This window comes from Eumetopias jubatus, unplaced genomic scaffold (genome assembly GCF_037043125.1).
Source record: "Eumetopias jubatus isolate StellerSeaLion01/CBP00866 unplaced genomic scaffold, mEumJub1_p1.0 scaffold_52, whole genome shotgun sequence".
In the NCBI taxonomy this organism is placed as follows: domain Eukaryota; kingdom Metazoa; phylum Chordata; class Mammalia; order Carnivora; family Otariidae; genus Eumetopias; species Eumetopias jubatus.
Window position 1 is genome coordinate 401,782 of NW_028274858.1, and position 6,035 is coordinate 407,816.

Here is a 6,035-nt window from a genome sequence, read left to right on the forward strand (position 1 = left end):
TTTGTATTAAAGAAAAGCTTGTTCATGTAGTTATAAAAATTGATGAAGGATATCAAATTGCCTGGTATTTAGGTTCACACTGGCTACATTTAGAAGGGTTATGTAGCAGTTTTATTTTAAAACTCTCAATTTACTATCGAACAATTTGCATATTTTGCAACTATTTAAATCATCAAAATTTTTAGGTATGGTCTATCTAAAAATGAGGGAAAAGGTACAGTCACATGTTTCCAGAATTCTTTTAGGGAGTATACGAGCAAAATAATTTAAACCCTTGTATTAACGTATACCTTCCTAACAGGTGTTTCTCTTTGGGATGACTGTTACCTTTCTTCGAGTGGGGGAAATTCCCAAATGGCCCCTAACTTAAAAGCCTCACCCAGTGATCCCACAACAGTCCTCATCATTAACTAATTTTGACTGAGGTAAGTACTTCATGTAGAATTAAGTCACTGCCGTCCCTCAACAAGTCACTTAGGTAGGCGTAAGTGCTCAGGGCACCCTAGGTATAGTTTTCTAAAGGCAAGTCTATTGAAGAGTATAAAGTGTCATCTATAGTATTTTAGTCATTTTAAAGAAGTTTTGGAGCAAGGTCAGGTATGTTCACTTTGATCCTCCCTTTTTAGCCCCACAATCATAAATGGTATCAGCACAGTTGCTCTTTATCCTGAGGAGTCAGGAATGCAACATGGGCAGTACTGCTGCGCGCACACACACAGACACACGCACACACACACCTGGAGACTTTTACCATCCGCGGCAACCGTCTTAGAATACATGAGTAACAAAGACTGGCTTCCAGGAGAGTTGGGAGAATCAGCCCTGGTGCTCGCACGTGCACTGTGTCCAGGGTGCTCCCTCCAGCCGCGCCCGCTCTCGCGGCCCACCGCTCTTTCCCAGCCCCTCCGGCGGCCTTGGTTCGCGGTGGGGACAAAGACACCGCGCAAGCGCGGGCGCTGACGACGCGCGCGAAGGCCGGGGCTGGGCGTCCGCGCGGAGCGGCCGCTTCACGGGATTCTCTGGGAGCCTTCCGCCCGCGTCCTCCAGGATCCGGAGCTGGCTGACGTCTCCTCACACACCATCTAGAAGGTCAGCGTGGGAAGGCCTGAGGCGGGGCCGCGGAGGGTAAGCCACCCGAGTGGGCGTCACGCGAAAGCCGGCCTGCGGCTCCCCGCCGCGAGAGCGAGGGCTTGGAACGCTCTGTGAGGCCCAGCGTCAGGGCGCGCGCGCGTGCGAGGCGCTGAGAACCTCGGGCCGGCCTCGGCCCAGCGCTTCGTGGAGGCGCCGCGTCTGAGGGAGCAGGCCGCTGGGGTGCGGCAGCCGGCAGCCAGGCGGGGAACTCTCCAAGGGGCGCCCAAGCGCCCGAGGCCTGGAAGGCACAGGTGGGGCGGCGGCCGGCGGGGAAGGACGCGCGGGTCGCGGGAGCGCCTGGCGGGGCGGGGGGAGGGGCAGGGCCGAGACGGCCGGAGCCCTCCTCCGAGGGTCAGACGTGACACTTTCGTTGAAGGAAGCCATTGCGAGAGGACAGTTTGAGAAGTTGTTCTCCCAGCCCCCGTTGTATATTTACGGAACCTAACCTTCGAGCTCCGCGCCCCCTACGCCCTTCACTCCATTTACTGGCTGACGCTGCCCCCCCACCCCTTTGATCGTGCGCTTGGCACCTTCCTGTCCGCCCTTCTTGCTGCCTCGTGCGCGCTGTTTACTTGGCTTCGGAAAATGGCTGTGGTTTTGCGCCCTTACAGCTTCGTGAAAGTTCGGAGTCTTTAGAAAATGTCGGCAACCAATAGCAATTGTGTTGGGAACGGAGAGCGCACGGATTTTGCTCTTTCGAATACGTTTGTTCATGTTCCTGAGGGATCCAGCACCGCAGAGGCTCTCTCCGACCTCATTTCTATGTCTGGAAAAAGTTTCTCTTGGAACGTGCACTGTTCCGGGACGCGGCCTTATTGCGTTACGGTGGGGTTGGCCCATTTTCCCACGAACTGAAGAATCGTTTTACTCCTTCACTTAGGGATCCTCGAAATTTACTTTATTGCCTTGTAATTTAGTGGATTTGCGTTCAAGATTGTTGCTGCTTCTGAAATACAGGTTTAAATATTTAAGAGTTCCACAAGTTTTCTTTGAAATGTCCAGAGGAAAAACCAAGAAAAAGGAATGTAAGAATGTCCCCAGTTAGGAAGGGAGCTATTCTTTTTATTGCTCTCCTTTTTGCAATAACAGACCCCATTTGGTGACTTTATAGGAAACCGGTTGGAAAGAGGAAGGTTTTACGCTGGTTCTTTCTCACCGTGGGCTTTCTGAAAGGTCGTTTGTGTAGTTCCCCTGACAAGAATGGGTGGGACGCTATTGCAGGGGTTGCATACCGGTATTTGGAGAAGTTCCGTCTTCTTTTTTTGTAAAGGGCCAGGCAGGCAGGCATTAGAGCACCTTTTGTACTAGAGACTACTTGTGATGTTGACCTTAGCTTGATAGTTACTGCTTTTAGGCTTTATGGGATTGAACTAAGATGTCAGGTGTTTGATTCAGAATTTTACCTTTGCTCCTGAGATTTACTTTTAAAGCTTACACGTATGCACATCCACTCATAGTTGTGTCTGAAACAAACAGGTTTTACTTCTTTTATTAGAACGTGTCGAAAAATAAATGCGCTATTTGTATCTGGAACCAGAATTTGGGTTCGGATTTAAGAGGATTATACTGGTGTGGGTACTGTTTTATTTAATACTATAGATTGACCTTCCAAAACTTCCTGTTCTCAACTTTAAAAATGAAAGGATGTGAGGGGCGCCTGAGTGGCACAGTTGGTTAAGCTGCTGACTCTTGGTTTCCGCTCAGGTCCTGAGATAGAGCCCAGCCTCCAGCTCCATGCCCAGCTGGAGTCAGCTTAGGACTCTGTCTCCCTCTCCCTGTGCCCCTCCCCACCTTCAATAAATAAAATCAATCTTTATTTTTTTCTTTCTTAAAGACTTTACTTGAGAGAAAGAGAGAGAGGGGGCAGAAGTTGGGAGAGAGGGGAGAGGGAGAAGCAAGCTCCCCACTGAGCAGAGAGCCTGATGCTTGTCCATCCCAGGACCCCAGGATCATGACCTGAGCTGAAGGCAGACGCTCAACTGACTGAGCGACTCAGGTGCCTCTTGATCTTTAAAAGAAATTTTAAAAACAAAAATTAAGATATGTGGAATCATGTAATAAGGGTTTTTGTCTTTTCAAGCCACTTGATAAGGTCTTAACTGTAATTAGGGATATGACAGGTATTATTCATATTTTTTGTTTTGTTTTTTAAAGTACTATTTTGCAGTTCTTACCCTGTGAAGTGCATTTTCTCAGTGACTGCTGAGAATATATCAAATCCTGGAATAAATCCCAAAGTAAAAATACAGAATTTTAGTACAGACTTTTACTTTCTGTGCAGAAATTCCCAACTACATTTCACCTCATTTCCAGGTGTTTTTCTCCTGCTAAACTTTTTCTGTCTCCCAAGATGGAGATGCCAGCAAGAAATGCTATTCAGCAACTGACCCATGGAATTACACCACGATCACCACTTCCCAGCACTGCCCCCACACACTTTTCTTTTCAGTAGGCAGCCCATTTCCTCCAGTGACACATTATTTCAGGAAATCTTTCAGCACACTATGTAACATAAGCTTTGAAATGTGGGTATATACAAGATCAGGTGTTGAACACCTTTTCACGTGCCATTTAAAGATCCTCTTTTGTGAAGTACCGTCATGTTTTTTTCCCATTAACAGGAATAAGAGGTTATGCCTTTTTAATCTTGCTAGAGTTATTTTAATGGAGTTTTGGGAGGGAATAGGGCTAACTGTATGTGAGTAGCCTGCCACCTTTAAGTAGAATTGGGTAACTTTAAAGCTTCATCCAGATAATTTTTTCTCATTTCTGTCCTCTCCAATGATTCAACCTCATTTTTTTTTTTAAGATTTGTTTATTTATTTGAGAGAGAGTGTGGGCATGAGCAGGAGGGGCAGAGGGAGAGGAAGAGAGAATCCAAAGCAGACTCCTTGCTCAGCACAGAGCCTCACTCAGGGATTAATTTCACGACCCTGAGATCAAGACCTGAGCTGAAATCAAGCGTCCGATGGTTAAGTGAGAGAGCCACCCACGCACCCTTCAGTCCCAACTTGGGGCTCGATCCCAGGACCCCGGGACCATGACCTGAACCAAAGGCAGACGCTTAACGACCGAGCCAGCCAGGCACCTCAGTGTCCTCCTCTCTTTGAATTCTAGCATATTTCAGAGCTGCTGTTGTCCTTCGGTCTTCAGTCATTTGAGTGGTGGGTAAATAGGCCCAGAGGGTGAAGGAACTTTCTATGGTTGTAAAGCATGTGGCAGAACGGAGCTCCTCAGACCCTGCAGTGCCACACTCTATTGCTCTGGAGCATGTGTGTCTCATCTCGCTTGGAGCTCTGGAGTCCCCCTGGGGTACAGGCTCTTGTTAGTAGGGACTCAGCCTCTAGCTGCAGCAAGCTCCCCAACACTGGACAGTGGTGAACAACACAGGCCCTGACTCTCTCTGTGGGTTGGACACAGTTGGTGGTGCTCGGGTGGCTGAATGGCTGGAGGGTCCCTTCCGCCGGAAGGACCAGGGTCAGGCCCGGTGGCACAACGGCCTGGCGGGTCTGTGCGGGGGACGTCACAGGTCTGTGCCAGTAGAGGTCCCAGGCCAGCAGGCCACAGTGGTCTGTGTTTGTTTCAGTGTTGGGTGGATGTCCCTCTTGCTGGGGAGAGAAGTCTGAGCAGGACACGTTTGGTTTCTGGTTTCCTCTCTCCAGTGAGAGACCTCGTCCCAGAGGAGAGGCCGCCGTGCTGCCCCTGTGCCCCAGGTGGTCGTAGGACAAGTGTGAAAGCTCTCAAGGAGGTAACTCGGTGCTGTGTTCAGCAGGTCTGAACTGTGGGTTGGCTGGCCCTTCAGAGAGCCCTCCTGAGGTCACACGGCGAGCCTGCTGTCTGCCGACTCTCCAGGCACTTGGATTCCGTGTAATTAGGACGCTCCATGCCATGCAAGCTCTTTTCTTGTCTTGCCCAGCCTTGGTTACTTGATGTGGCATCGTGGAGAAGTCTGGGTCTTTTAAGTATAACTCAGTGAACAAATGCAGAGGGTTTCTGTGGACGCTGAGCTTCAGGAGCCAGGGACGATGTCAGTGTTGGCACCTCGGTGCCTGCCGCCCCACATGGCCTATGGGGCCTCGAAGCCATGGCCAGGATTCAGAGACTCCCACACTTCTCAGTATCGTAAGAGATAATAGCAGTGATTTGTTCTCCCGTGTTTACAAACGAGGTTATGCCGTAACCGTGTGTGCGCATAGCGTGGCGGGGGTGTGTGTGGAAGACAGGCCCCAGCTGGACCTCTGCACACAAGGGAGGTGCACAAGGCATTCCCAAGTCTAGCTGTAGCCAAGTCCACGTCATGTACTTCTGGTTTGACCTTGCACGAGGTTCTCCTCCTTTCCTGGATTTGTGGGCTTATCTGGTCAGTGAGAAGGGCGCACGTGGTGTTCTGTCAGGATTGCCTCACATCCACCATGCCTGACTTCCCAAACGTTGTTAGCAAATGCAAAAGCCGTAGATGTGAACAGCGTACCTTCACTACTTACAGCCGTGTAAAACCGTACGTACAGATACGTATGTGGAGCTAGATAATTACGTAGGACTTGATGAATTTGTGGGCCATGCAAGAAGGGAAAGGTCTGCCTGTAGGATTACTTCCTTTATGATGAAGATTTCGAGAGGAGAGTGTTAGTGTAGGAACATGAGAGGACTGTGTATTGGTGGGGCTGTCACAGCAGAAGTGGTGTTCTTGTGAAGGATCCTGGGGTGGCAGTCGCATCGAGCCGTGGACCCTGGTTCGGGTGGGGTGGGCCTCCATCCTGCCAGTCCCGGGTGGTGGGAGTCCCCGGTGTACTCAGCACCCCGAGTGGTCCTCCTGTCTGTGGTCCAAGTGTGCTGACACGCGCTAGCCCCACCCATCCGCTAACCTGTCCCTCTCCTCCAGAGGCAGAGTGGCCGTGGAGCAG

At 50.2% G+C, this 6,035-nt stretch overlaps 1 pseudogene; it reads left to right on the forward strand.

Annotated features, from left to right (window-relative positions):
- The window catches only part of LOC148161840 (acrosin-like), a 481,356-nt pseudogene that overhangs the window by 127,369 nt on the left and 347,952 nt on the right, over positions 1-6,035 (forward strand).